This window comes from Mytilus trossulus, unplaced genomic scaffold (genome assembly GCF_036588685.1).
Source record: "Mytilus trossulus isolate FHL-02 unplaced genomic scaffold, PNRI_Mtr1.1.1.hap1 h1tg000024l__unscaffolded, whole genome shotgun sequence".
Taxonomy (NCBI): Eukaryota; Metazoa; Mollusca; class Bivalvia; order Mytilida; family Mytilidae; genus Mytilus; species Mytilus trossulus.
In genome coordinates, this window is record NW_026963290.1 from 1,893,739 (window position 1) to 1,909,163 (window position 15,425).

The window sequence follows — 15,425 nt, forward strand, 5'->3', positions numbered from 1 at the left end:
GCCAAAAATGTGAAACAGTTTTCTCATTTTTCTGAAGATGTAAAATTTTAGCGATTTCTGTAATTATGTTCTTTTTTTATTTTGATATTACCTCTATTTCTTCTATTAGTTAAAAACAAAGTACCTCAACGAAAATACATGCTTTTTTAAAGGCAGATTGTAAGCTTTAATGATTGGTGACCCCATTTTTTTAATCTTATTTTTCTATTAATTAAGTATATGATAATTTAATAGTTAAAAAAGAAAAAAGAAATATTGCGAAATCCTATATTTATGAAAAAAATGATTTATACAATCGAGCCCCCTTCAGATCATATTTTACTATCTATTTAGATAAAATAGAGAAAGGAAACAGGGGTGTGTCAAAGAGAATATTAAATAGAATTAGAGAGTGGTACCTAACTTGGGACAGGCGCAAAAATGCGGCGGGGTTAAACATGCCTTGTGAGATGGAGTTATGATTTTTAGATTATGAATTTTGTCAAATTTTAATTTGATACTTATCTCGAGAACAACACAAGAACTTTTAAGGACAAACATCCTTATCAGCAAAAATGGTAAGCCGGGTGTACAAAACGCAAAGGAGTAGGTCCAGTAAGATCCCTTTTCGGTCCCAAAATATAGCAGTTTTACAAAAATTTTAAAATGTAAACTTTTAGTTATTTGTTGGACAGTAGAATGCTTCTGCTACATAAATATGGGCTGCTTTTGACAATATAATGCACATATATCGGGTACTGGCACCATTAAGTCATGCTAAATTACTGAAATCTTCTCAATTTCAGCATTTTAGTTAAATTTTAGACGGTTTTCGTGTAAAACGAAAGTGGCCGCATTCGTGTTCATCCTTTATATTAAAATGTAAATTGTATTTGATGGTAATACATAACAAAACCCATCTGAAAGTGACATTTTCCGGCATATTTGGTAGATTTTTCATATTTGAGCTTGAATCGGATTGTTTTAATGACTAAATCAGCGAAAATATTTCGAATAAACTAATTGATTCAAATGAAATAGACACTTAATAGTTATCAAAGGTACCAGGATTATAATTTAATACGCCAGACTCGCGTTTCGTCTACATAAGACTCATCAGTGACGCTTTGATCGAAATAGTTGTAAAGCCAAAGAAGTACAAAGTTGAAGGGCATTGAGGACCCAAAATTTCAAAAAGTTGTGCCAAATACGGTTAAGGTAATCTATCCTTGATTAAGAAAATCCATAGTTTTTCGAAAAATTTAAAGTTTTGTTACAGGAAATTTATAAAAATGACCACATAATTGATATGCATGTCAACACCGAAGTGCTGACGACTGGGCTGGTGATACCCTCGGGAACGAAACGTCCATCAGCAGTGGCATCAACCCAGTGGTATAAATAGTTATCACAGGTACAAGGATTATAATTTAAAACGCCAGACGCGCGTTTCGTCTACATAAGACTCATCAGTGACGCTCAGGTCCAAATAATTGTAAAGCCAAACAAGTACAAAGTTGAAGAGCATTGAGGACCCAAAATTCAAAAAGTTGTGCCAAATACGGCTTAGTTAATCTGTTCCTTAGATAAGAAAATCCTTAGTTTTTCGAAAAATTCAAAGTTTTGTTCACAGGTACACGGATTATAATTTAAAACGCCAGACGCGCGTTTCGTCTACATAAGACTCATCAGTGACGCTCAGATCAAAATAGTTGTAAAACCAAACAAGTACAAAGTTGAAGAGCATTGAGGACCCAAAATTCCAAAAAGTTGTGCCAAATACGGGTTAGTTAATTTATTCCTTGGATAAGACAATCCTTAATTTTTCGAAATATTCAAAGGTTTGTAACAGAAAATTTATAAACATGACCACACAATTGATATTCATGTCAACACCGAAGTGCTGACTACTGGGCTGGTGATACCCTCGTGGACGAAACTTAAGTCTTTAAAAAAGTGGTCGAAATCTTTCGTCAGATGAACCTGAAATTTGAGGCCAAAACGGGTCCTTACCGGACGTACTCCTTTGATTTGAGCCGTTGGATGAGTCCTTACAGGAGTTGTTGCCCTTTAAAGAATTTTTTGAAAAATAACAATGTGCAAATTATCTCTTAAATAGTATGCAAAACAGGTTTTAATTGTCAATATAAAAATGATCAACTAAACAAGAGCTACATAAATATTACTCAAATCACTGGAATACGCTTCAAAATACATTGTGTTTTTGAATGTATTCTAAAAAGTAAAGGTTCAAAGTGCAAACTGCAACAATATAAAAGAGGGACGAAAGATACTACAGGGACAGTCAAACTCATAAATCGAAAATAAACTGACAACGCCATGGCTAAAAATGAAAAAGACAAACAGACAAACAATAGTACACATGACACAACATAGAAAGCTAAAGAATAAAAAACACGAACCCCACCAAAAACTAAAGGTGATCTCATGTGCTCCGAAAGGGTAAGCAGATCCTGCTCCACATGTGGCTTTCGTCGTGTTGCTTATGTGATAACAATTCGGGTGAATAGTTTAATTCGGTATGTCACATTCATGAAAATGAAGGGGATTGTAGTTACGACGTAAGGAACATATAACATACTTTAGTTAACTAATTGAAATGCAGTTTACATTGATATCAACATAGCATATCTTTACCATCATAGCTATTCAGTCACTTTGGAGGATCTAGTTCCAAATCAATGAACAACTGTTGACATGACCACCATTGATAAACATAGAAGAGACTGATATATAACTAACGACTCAGTGTGTCCATCTGAACTGAAGAAGGGTCCTTATACACTAAATCTTCGCCCGGCAGAAAGAAAGTTTCTAATGGAGCATAATTTTTTTTATTCGTTAATTTCACATACATGCACCTAACCACGTTCAATCAGAATATGGGCATTGAGGGTATATAAGATTCGATCGAAACACATTGATGTTCTTAGCAGAACACATGTGCACGTATAATAATAGTTGAATTGGTGCCTGCCTTCTCAAACATGCATTATATTGTTGCTACTGTACTATAACCTATCGCGACATATTAATCAAATTCTATCATAGCAAAACATTAAAAGAAATTATTTGATATCGGTTGAGAATAAGGTTCTCTTATTGAATTAAAAGGGGTCAAATGACATTCATTATTCTTCAGAAATAAATTCCATCGGTCATTAACAGAAAAAAAACATGAAATAAACATAATAGTTCTTGAAAAACTGGCCATTATCGTGATATATGGACTGCCGACAGGACAGTGGTAATGACTGTGACAGTGATAATGAACTATTATATAATTAAACTATGATTTTGCGACATTGTACTGAAACTTATTTTTTCTATTATGTTGTTAGTACGTCGACTACAATCAACAGATAATTGCAAAGTTCCTAGATATAGATATTTAATTGTTGTTTATCTTTGAGACCAGTTCCAGGAATACTAGTCGTTCTCATTTGAAAATAACTTCCCTTTTACATTTTTCCCTACACTTTTATGCAGTGACTTAGTAACGCGGATCCCCTTTGTTATATGTAAAATATTTTGAACCACGGTTACGCTGAACAAAAGGTAAAGTCCTGTTACGAATACAAATTTCCAATGGCTTCTTGGAACCAGTTGCTACATGTACATGTATGTTGATGTACTTTTATAAATTCGCATATTAAAAATCAAATTAACAATTTGTCTCTTATCCAACAAAAAAACAACAAAAAAGTGATTGATGATCTGATTTGTGCATCCGTAACAACAAGCTATTTAAATGTGAACGCACAGCAAAGTTTCTGTAGCTTCATATTGTCTCGTCACAGTAAGTATATTATGTTTATTTAGTTGCATATAATTTTGCTTACAAACAAACGTGTTCGTATTTATTAATTTATTAATTAATTTATTTGTTTATTTATAAAGTTGTTAATTTAGTGATTCAATAATTTATTAGTTTATTAATCTTTTTATTCGTTAAGTATTTATTTTATATTCGTTCATCTACTTATATATGTACATGTTTTAAAAGTATATGTTTTAAGAATCAAAATATACGTAAAATTTGAAAGTACCTAAATACTTTTTGGAATAATCAACATGTTTAACAACAAATGAAAATATGTAATCAGTTCACATAAAAAATAATTGAGAAGTCTTTTATTAAATATTCATAAATTTGAGGATTTTGAATACAGTATATATAATACCGTTGATGACAAGGAGATCTTAAAATTTTGTCGTACTTAGGTCAAGTTTAGGATTTTTTGTCCTTTTTTTTACTCCTTACTTTTTTACGTTCGATACAGGGTTCAATATTTTGTGCAAATATAAGGCGAAAGTACGAGTCAGCCTATTCTCGCCAATCGAAAAAGATGTAATATCTCGAAAAGAAGCTCCGTACCTATTAACTTTTAGCTTATGTTGTTCCTAAACAAAATGCTCTTCTGACTTATAGTATCAATTTTAAATTCTATTCTTTTTTTATTTCACCTCAGTACATCATAAATACTTTATACTCGTATTACATATTAAGGTCTTCTTTCAAATACGGATTAACTTCGGAATCAATCATTGTTTACGTATAATGTGAAGGCGAATCGTACTCTAACGGACCTACAGTATGTAACAACGTGACACACATACTATTCGCAAAATTCGTTAAAATGTTCTCTTTCTGATTACCAGTGACTCAAAAAAGAATGATAAAGTAGATGCAACAACACATATTGCCAAATATTGTACGTGAGATACGTTAATTGCTGATTAATTACCACTTTCTATCTATGCATTACTGTGTTCAATCAGATTTAAATTCTAATTTCAGATTTACACCATGAATTCTAGTGTTGCTGTTATCATTCTGCTCGTTTGCCTTTCAGTTAATACTTTCTTTGCCTTTCGGATAATACTGTATTTACTCTCGTTTCTCTAATGGACATTTCATTAAATTTAATATATTTTGAAAATTCTTTGAATTTTACATACTACTTTTACCTTCTCAACAATTTATGTCAGATTTTATCTATTCATTTCAGTTTTGGAGATAAACGACACAAATTGCAATTTAACCCTATGTTCTATATCATCCATGTCGACCATGTTTGTCGCAGGCGGGTCATTGACACATTTTGAAAACTATTTCCTCGATTATTATTAGGCTATTAGTTTGGTTAAATTTGATCAAGAGTTTCAAAGGAGATTATCTTTTTAAATTAACGGAAGACAAATAAAATACGATAGATGACGAAATACGACGGACTCCAAATGATGAAAAAACTCACGTTGGTGCCTATAGGCCGGATGAGGTAAAAAGGGTAAGAAGTGTTGTTTTATTTAATATTTTGCATCAGTTGAGAGAAATATTTCTTTTCAAATTAAATTAAAAGGTCCCACGATAGTTTGACATGAGCCATTTATCTTTAAATCACTTAAAACACACTTAACGTGAATGATGATGACCGACCCTGCAAGGCCTGTATAGCCTGTCAAGATCGCTAAAAACTTCTATTTGTTGATGATGATGACACCAAGGATAAAAAAAGATCGATGTATCTCCCCTTCCCGACTTTTGTAACAGTCTAGATAAAAAATATTGTACGTAAATCAATTTGTGACAGACTAATTTAAATTTATAAATGTTTGACAAATGATTTTTAATCATAAATCAACAGTTTTCAAAAGATTTAAATTAAAAAAAAAACACCAATACTTCACGTTGTGATTGATGGTCATTCTTCATTGAACAAATTATCTGTTTAAACGGAAAATGTTTGTGCATGTGGTATTAAAGAAAAACTTTGCATTGAATTGCTATGACATCTCATAACGGTCAAAACATATAAAGGTACCCTATTTTTTGAAGTTTTGTGATACCAAGTACATTTTCTTTCAGATATGTTTCTTTTTATGTATTACTATGTGTGTTTCCCCATACAATTCAAAAAATATTATACACCCATTTCATTCACGAAATATCGAGCAAAATTAATTACATTCACTACTAAAACAGCTGCAACAAGCTACTGCTCACTGATGATACCCCCGCCGAAATATTTTGGTAAACAGGAAGTTGGTGAGTAATGAATTTGAAAACCCATCACACGTTATAGCTGATTTATATAAACCCTGAAACCAAATTTCAGAAATCCATGTATTGTAGTTGTTGGGGCTGTATGTAACGTGTATGTCCCCTGGTATTTGGTGGGGCTGTGTATAACGTATATGTCTCCTGGTATTTGGTGGGGCTGTGTAAAACGTATATGTCCCCTGGTATTTAGTAGGGCTGTTTATAATGTATATGTCCCCTGGTATTTGGTGGGGCTGTGTTTAACGTGTATGTCCCCTGGTATTTGGTGGGGCTGTGTATAACGTATATGTTCCCTGGTATTTGGTGGGGCTGTGTATAACTTATATGTCTCCTGGTATTTGGTGGGGCTGTGTATAACGTGTATGTCCCCTGGTGTTTGGTGGGGCTGTGTATAACGTATATGTCTCCTGGTATTTGGTGGGGCTGTGTATAACGTATATGTCTCCTGGTATTTGGTGGGGCTGTGTATAACGTATATGTCTCCTGGTATTTGGTGGGGCTGTGTATAACGTATATGTCCCCTGGTATTTAGTAGGGCTGTTTATAATGTATGTGTCCCCTGGTATTTGGTGGGGCTGTGTATAACGTGTATGTCCCCTGGTCCCCTGGTATGTGGTGGGGCTGTGTATAACGTGTATGTCCCCTGGTATTTTTTTGGGGCTGTGTATAACGTGTATGTCCCCTGGTATTTGATGGGGCTGTGTATAACGTGTATGTCCCCTGGTATTTGATGGGGCTGTGTATAACGTGTATGTCCCCTGGTTCGTAATGGGGCTATGTATAAAGTGTATGTCCCTTGGTATTTTTTGGAGCTGTGTATAACGTGCACGTGTATGTCCCCTGGTATTCGGTAGGGCTGTGTATAACGTGTATGTCCCTTGGTATTTGGTGGGGCTGTGTATAACGTATATGTCCCTTGATATTTGGTGGGGCTGGGTATAACGTATATGTCCCCTGGTATTTGGTGGGGCTGTGTTTTTCAGTCTTTAGTTTCTAGCTATGTTGTGTTTTGTATACTGTTCTTACCTTTTGATTTTTCTGTTTTGCCGTGACATTATCAAATTATTTTCAACTATAATTTTCCAAATGGTAACTTTCGCCCCTCTTTTCACAAAATGTCATTTTTGTCTCAATTTATACTTTAAGGCATGGTAATAAATGAAAGCGAAGCGTTAACAATATCCTGTAAATGGGGATGTCCGTCCAGAAAAGTTTGTAACTTCTGTTGTGACCACTTAAAGAAGGGATGTACTGGTGGAACTTGTACGGGTGGATGGATTAAAAAATGTGAATGTGAATGTCCTTCTGGGTATGTATATAAATAAGAATTTTAAACAAGTATACATTTGAATACAAGGCGAAATGGGATATACATTATTAAAACAACAATCAAACGACATATATAGTGCATAATTCATTTTGGGGAAAAAATGATGCATGTACAACTATATGATAAACGTGACTTCTTCGTAGATAAAAACAATAGTTTTGAATAGACTTAAAACTAGACAAATTGCTATTCAAATCAAAATAACTAACACACAAGTGTTGATGTTTCTGTTTTTGGCATGTACCTTAGGTATTGATATAGCATGTACGGAGGTATTAGCGTTTGATAATTGGTAATAACTGGCTGTAAATAGTTATTGACGGAATATACTCAATCATATAACAGTGCGGTTATATTTGGCATATTCTAAATTGTTAGTGTTTTCTCTTTCTTCCAGATAAAAGAAACAAGATATCCAAAAAATATGATCCGATATCAGCGGTAGATTTATAAATTGGTATGAGTTCATCCTAAGTACATGCAGAGATTTAGAAGAAGTCTAAATTAATGATCATATTTTTTGCGATCCCCTTTTTCGTTGTGCAAATAAAATAGATTTTGAATAAAGACTGTTTTCCTTCATTTGGTTCTGTTAGAAATTGTGTAAGGCTAAGTCTATACAATTTTATAATGATATTATCTGTATAATGGTACATACATTTATTATACACATAATAATCAAAATTATATGAAGCTGGTAACAGTGACCAAGTAGTCTGTCCGATTTTGTCTAAATGGTGCATTTGGTCCGAAATACTTGTTTGAACATGTGTCCTCAGGTTATGATTAATTAAGAAAATGAAGATTTTTTTTTTGGTCTTCATGATTTTATAAAAATCCTTAAAACGTTGATCTTATCTAATACCAACACCTTTTGGTTATGATCAGCGTAACTGATGAAAGAAATCTTATCGCATAAACTTGTGTTGTGTTCTTGAAAATGATAAATGTAAGATAAGGAGATGTGGTATGATTGTCAATAAAACCTCTACAAATCATAGTCCAAGTGACGTTGGTGTTAGAATTTAAAGATCCACAGACATCCGTCAACAAGGAGCAAAAGTCATATAAAAGACCCTCTTCATTAAAACGGTGAAAAAAACACTACGAATTTCGTCCGTTGGTGCGCTTTGATATACAAATTAAAGGGAGGGGATTTATTGAAAAAACCCATCGGTCTTTATAAAATAGTTAATAAATGAATAGAAAAAAGTAAAATCACAAAAATACTGGACTCAGAGGAAAATCAATTCGGAAAGTCCATAATCACATGGCAAAATCAAATAACAAAACGCATCAAAAACGAATGGACAAGAACTGTCATATTCCTGACTTTGTACAGGCATTTTCAAATGTAGAAAATGGTGGATTAAACCTGGTTCTATAGATCTGACAGATTGCAACAAATCGCAAACATTGAAAAACGTGATCATATCAATAATAAAATATCTATTGTAAAAGACTTAGGAATAAATGAGCACCCTACACAAACAAATCACTTGACAATGATTATATTTTGGCACAGAGCATATGACAGATACTTCTTATCCGATATCAAGCATAACATGCTGCAAAGTACCAGTGGTTTGAAGACAAACAATTAATAAACTGCACAAGTTACGAAGTCTTGATTTGACTTGATATTTGAATAATAGGTACATGTATTATCAATTCAATGATCACGGCAATTGCCAACACTAAAATACGTTTTCTGATAATTTCCAAGAGCGTGCAGCATTTTGTTTTAGTTTGGTTTTAGTTCTTTGAGACTTCAGACCTCTCAATAATATTTAATGACCTTTGTAATGACAGAAGTATTGCATCTAATATGTGGCAGCCCATAAAAACATGTGTGGAACTTTTATTCATAAAGTTGACCCTCGATGTCCCTAGATTATGAGGTATATGTGGCTGTTTTGCAAGGAACTCAAACATTCTCGTCTTAGGATAGAGACAGTGTGTTTAGTTGATGTGTTATCCTTGGTTTTAGTTTATAACCCAGACTTATTTTCTCTCAATTTGAACCGACGTATACTACTGTTGCATAAATGTCGTTTATCTGATCATATACCTTATACTTTTACCATGTTCTTTAATTGTATTCACAAAGTGAAATAAGTACAATGATAGATTTTTATGACAATATGCGCAAAATTGTATTCTCTAGGAATCACTTTTGAATCTTAATGCTTAATGGTCATTTTTTTTTTTATCTAAACAGCTCTTTAATTGAACGATCAAACAAATTATTTTGCCAGCTTTTATTCATTCGTTTGATGTGATTTGAGTTTTGATTTTTGCCATTTCATTACGGACTTTTCGTTTTGAGTTTTCCTCGGAATACAGTAATTTTTATTTACTTTTAAGAGAGTGTTTAATGGTACTTACTTTTTTAAAATTTATAAAGTTTTACGAAAAATCAATTTCAACAAGTCAAAACTTAAAGTTTTAAATAGATTGGCTTTCTAGTTATAGAATGTGAGCTTGTTAGAGAATAGACGTCTTTCGCTTTATACCAACTCTGGTAGATATTTGTCTCAGTCTTACACTTCCGATCACCTTCAGTTTTTGTGAGGTTCGTGTTGCTCAAACATAAGTTTTCTATGGGGTGTTTTGTGAACTGGTGTTTTTAACGACAACTTTTGTAAAACAAATATAGAAATTGATTACATTTTGGTTAGGTTGGTTGAAAATGAAAATTGAGTAGTAAAAATTACGAAAATCATCACTTCAAAAGAACTGTTGTTTAATCTGAAAATATTTGTTCAAAGGTTGCAAAAACCTTTTAAACTCAATATCAATAGAATATACCACAAAACCAGAAACGTAGTGACCTACCGATTAAGACTATGACCGGGTTTGTACTAGCATGGTACAAACGGGTGCCAGTTGTGGAGCATGATAGAATGCCGGAGCCCCTTATGTTCGTATTGCTTGTTCTTTGTTTTTATGTTGTGTTTTGTTTACCATTGTTTGTCTGTTTGTCCGTTTCTTTTTCAGCCATTGCATTGTCATTTTATTTCAGATTGTTGAATGTAAATCTGGTATTTTTTGCCCCTTTTCAGCATTTTAATGAGTACCTTTTTAATTAAACTAATAAATATAAACGTTGTACTTGTTATCCTCAATATAAAGTGTTTTTTTTTATTTTTGCTCTAAAGTATTTAAGAAAAAGACTATATAGATTTCAATTCATGTTTTACATTCTTGGATATCAAATTTGGTCCTCACTGATGACGCTCGGTTGTTAATTGCAGATCTGCTGATTTATCTATCACCTTTGAAGGACGAACAAAAGTCAATGCACCCCTTGAACAGTATTTTGCGATACAATCTTTCTTTTTCACAGGGTCCTGCAGATTTCTACACATCGAACACATTACGTTTGCCAACACACTGACAATAACACTAGATTTGTCGTCGGGTAATCCTTTAACTAGTTTTACATGATTCAATTGGTCCGTTATTCCTGTAAAACAAATCCTGTATTAATCATTTTTGAACGTACACGATATTGTATTTCAAGTAATAAGCTTTCGAAAAAATACCAAGCAAGATACACTTCCACTACTAACCGGTCAGAGTCATTACATTTTAAGCTGCTTCAATTGCTTTTTTTTTTTTTTTTATCAAAATGTAAAATGAATTTAAATGATATAATTCCTTGTACATTTGTACATAGACAGATGAAAATTGAAAAGATAGATGTTAATTATTAATAACTGGATTTCCATCCTTATTTGCTTTCCCCCGACAAATGTATGTATGTACTTCGAGATTCCGCCAGTTGAGACGCCTCCTTGATTGACTTCAAGGTAACAGTGGATCAATGTACTCTCCCTAAGGATTAATGGAGATGTGTCCTTTACAATAGTATCCCACCATCAGAACAATCCCCACCCAAAACCGCCCAAAGGGAGCGTGTAGGAAGAATTATGGTGGAGGAAGCCGAAGTGTTCGGAGAGAACCACCGGGCTTCTCGGCGAAAACAGACAACCCGAAGAGATTTTAGAAGATTGATCGCCAGATAAATCTGGGAACAACTTTGACCTACCGGGGCCTCCGAAGTATCTAATCTAGTTTAAACTCCAGTCTTGATACCAGAGATGTGTGTGAGAGGGTAAAATTCACCCTACTGATGTACTGTAAATTCGACGTCTCGAGTGAGAATCGAACTCGGGACTGTCAGTACTGACGCCTTTCAGTCTTAACCACTAGACCACGAACTCACACAAACGAGATTGTTAAAGTTTGGGGCCTCCTTAGCTGCTTTCGTGGGAAAGTTAGGGTTGATGTAATAAGTTATGCTAATCAAAATACAAATGCATAATTAAAAAAAAAATATATGCTTTTTAATTGCACAGGGTGTATTTTTTATTCAAGGCATAGATAACTTAAGCCGTATTTGGTGTAAAGTTTTTGGAATTTTGGGTCTCCATTGCTCTTAATCTTTATACTTGTTAGGATTTCTAATTATTTTGATCTGAGCGTCAATGATGAGTCTTATGCAGACGAAACACGTATATGGCGTACCGAATTATAAGCCTGGTACATTTGATGACTATTCGTACCTTGTTGTAGTTGATTCGAACGGTTTCAATCTCATGATGTCTTAGTTTTTCAGCGTAATGGTTTTGCTTGTTGACAATACAATCTACATAAAAATAAATATTTCAAAATTGTTCTTACCTGAATAGCTACTTTGTGTAAAGCATAAGACTAAAGCCAACATCAGCGAGCAATAGGACAGAATTGACATACTGGTACTTCTGCTGTTTACTCACATAAATGCAGTAATGGGATTTAATACAATATGTCATCACTTATGTCGTGTAGTTGAATACATTTGAATAGCTTGAGGTAATTCAATACTTACTGTCGGAAATAAGCAAATCATGTGAATAAAAACCCATTCAAAACGTTCCTGTTTCATCAATTATCATAGAAAAAGTTGTCATGACAACATGTAACGATAGTACAAAGGTCTTTCTTAGATAATTGTGTAGAATATTTTGGAACAGCTTTATATTGAGGCATACAACTTCATTTAAGTCGTCGTTATTCAAGTAAAAAAAGGAATATATTGAAAAATTTAGGAAATAACTAAGTTGATCAATTGGTTGTTGTTTCCATACTATCAGATTAAATCAACAATGCATTCAATGTTTAGCTTTTCAAAGTCTGAAGACATATAAATCTTTTTGCCTTTATATTATATTACTTTAGATTATTGGCATTCTTTAAAGTCGCAACCCCCAAGTGCACTCTATTTGACAATTCGACCACTGGAATGTTGTATCATGCTGAATTCTTCTTTCTTAGTTTTGATGTTTAAAAAAATACTCTGAAAAGTGCAGTTATATTGTGTTAAGGGTGGAGAAATAAAAAGTTGTAAGCAAAGCAAATAAAAAGAATAAGCCAATACTTTAGACAAAAACCTGACGAGCCAACAAAACACTACTAATATATATAACAATTGAGCAACACCCAGCCCTCATTGTAAGTTAATCTCAGGCAATCAAAAATATTATCAGTTTATGCGTCACTAGGGACACGGCTATATTATTCTTAAATAAGATACTTTGATGGGCTATTAATATAACATATTAAAAATATCGTTCAATATTGTCCCTAACCGAAAGTATTTTTTAAACACGACTGTCGTATTGATGTGTGCTCAACCTCTGCTTCTATCGATCTGTAATGCCAGCAGCTATACATGTCAAGAAACAATCATTCATTTAACCAGTCGACCAATTGATACAGTAAAAATTAAATTAACTTATATAAGTCGTAGAATTTAATTAAGTCTTTTTTTCATTTTGAGAATTATTTTGAAATTTATAAAAAAATAGATCAAATTCTTAATATTTGAAGATCATAGTTCATATTTTTGCATGAACTTCGATTAACAAATTTCATAAACTGTTATCTTCGTTTGCTCCTTGATATAAGTGGGCTTTTAAGGCAATTGTTTTATCAAATAATCCATTTCTGTGTATGTTGGAGTTTGTAATTGTTGCATTTCATAGTTTCTGTTGTTCTGTTGTTTTTCATTTTTAGTTAATAAAATTAACGATACCAATTTTGTTGCACCAGATGCTCATTTCGACAATACATGTCTCTTCAGTGATGCTCGTGGCCAAAATATTTGAAATCCAAAGCATATATAAAAGATGAAGAGCTATAATCCAAAAGGTACACAAAATTATAGCCAAATTCGTGAAAGAAATCAGAGCTTTGCATGAGGGAGATACATTCCTTAATTTATAATAATTTCTTATATTTTGTAACAGCAAATTTTAATAACTCAAAAAATCCGTAATTTTATGCAAGTACCGAAGTACTGGCTACTGGGCTGGTGATACCCTCGGGGACTAATAGTCCACCAGCAGAGGCATCGACCCAGTGGTAGTAATAAAATCAACGGTACCAATTGTGTTGCACCAGATGCGCATTTCGACAAAACATGTCTCTTCAGTGATGCTCGTGGCCAAAATATTTGAAATCCAAAGCATATATAAAAGATAAAGAGCTATAATCCAAAAGGTACAAAAAATTATAGCCAAATTCGTGAAAGAAATCAGAGCTTTGCATGAGGAAAATACATTCCTTAATTTATAACAATTTCTTATATTTTGTAACAGCAAATTTTAATAACTCAAAAAATCCGTATTTTCATTCCAGTACCGAAGTACTGGCTACTGGGCTGGTGATACCCTCGGGAACTAATAGTCCACCAGCAGAGGCATCGACCCAGTGGTAGTAATAAAATCAACGGTACCAATTTTGTTGCACCAGATGCGCATTTCGACAATACATGTCTCTTCAGTGATGCTCGTGGCCAAACTATTTGAAATCCAAAGCATATATAAAAGATGAAGAGCTATAATCCAAAATTTAATTTGTGTCCCTCAGTTATAGTTGGTTACCCTCATTTTTCTCGTAATCGAGTTATTATGCCTTTTGAACAGCAGTATACTACTGTGTTGGATTTAAATATAAAAACTTAAAGTGTCAATATGTTTCAAGAAGTAGTTCATTAAATCACCTGTGTGTTATATATATATATATCCGATGAATACACTCTCTTGTAGAGTTGTCACTTGTTCAGACGTAATTATAATATAGTTACTTCTGTGACTTCATCTTTCATTAATTTGTAGGATTCTTTACAATAAATAATTCAGCTGATCTGTAACAACTACATACCTTATATATATCATGTACTGTATTACGAAGCTAGATTAAAACTGACGAGGAAAAGTAACACCAACCACCAAAGCTTTATTTTTATGTGGACTAGGTGGTCCAGTGGTCTAACAAAACAAAACATTTGATATAGCAAATTTACAGATCTAACATTGTTTGGCTGATGTTTAGACGAATTATATACAGTATATATGATATATTCATAAGTCTAAATTGAAAACAACGTTCAAACCTATGATTGCGTTGAATAAAAACCGCAATTTCTATACTTGTGCATGTAAAACACATTTCGTTGTAAAGGGGTATCAATACAGCACAAAAAACATTTTCCAAAAGACCAAAAAAGTGAAAAAAGTATATTTAAACAAAACACATTTGACTAGCATGACGAACAACTAATGTTCTTAAACCATGCTGACTGCCATTAGCGATTGCCAAAAAAATTGATCACAAGGTTTAACAAAACAGATCTTGATATTGATTTAATACTAAACAGAAAACAATAAACTTGCGGCAAAGATGTTATACCACAAACATGAGGTGTAAAATTTGTACACCAGATCTGAATTTCGACAATAAATGTCTCTTCAGTGATGTTAGAGATCCAAACGGTATTTAGTATACATATTTAGGACCTGATATATAGAAAAATACGGGGATTTGGTTCGATTGCAAATAGGACAATTATATCCCGTAGACTTAAAATGAAGTGTCTGTAAGCAAGTATAGACAAAACGTAACAATGAGGCTAACCCATATCATTCCGGTGGCAATAAACAGCCCCGACATGACGAATGTGAAACAATTAAAACGAGAAGA

General features: G+C 33.2%; 1 long non-coding RNA gene across 1 annotated transcript; it reads left to right on the top strand.

Annotated features, from left to right (window-relative positions):
* Positions 1–5,034: 5,034 nt before the first annotated feature.
* Positions 5,035–7,955, top strand: LOC134698865 (uncharacterized). Its single transcript, XR_010103492.1, has 3 exons — positions 5,035–5,291; positions 7,211–7,373; positions 7,792–7,955. It is a non-coding gene; the product is annotated as an uncharacterized LOC134698865 (long non-coding RNA).
* Positions 7,956–15,425: the final 7,470 nt, after the last annotated feature.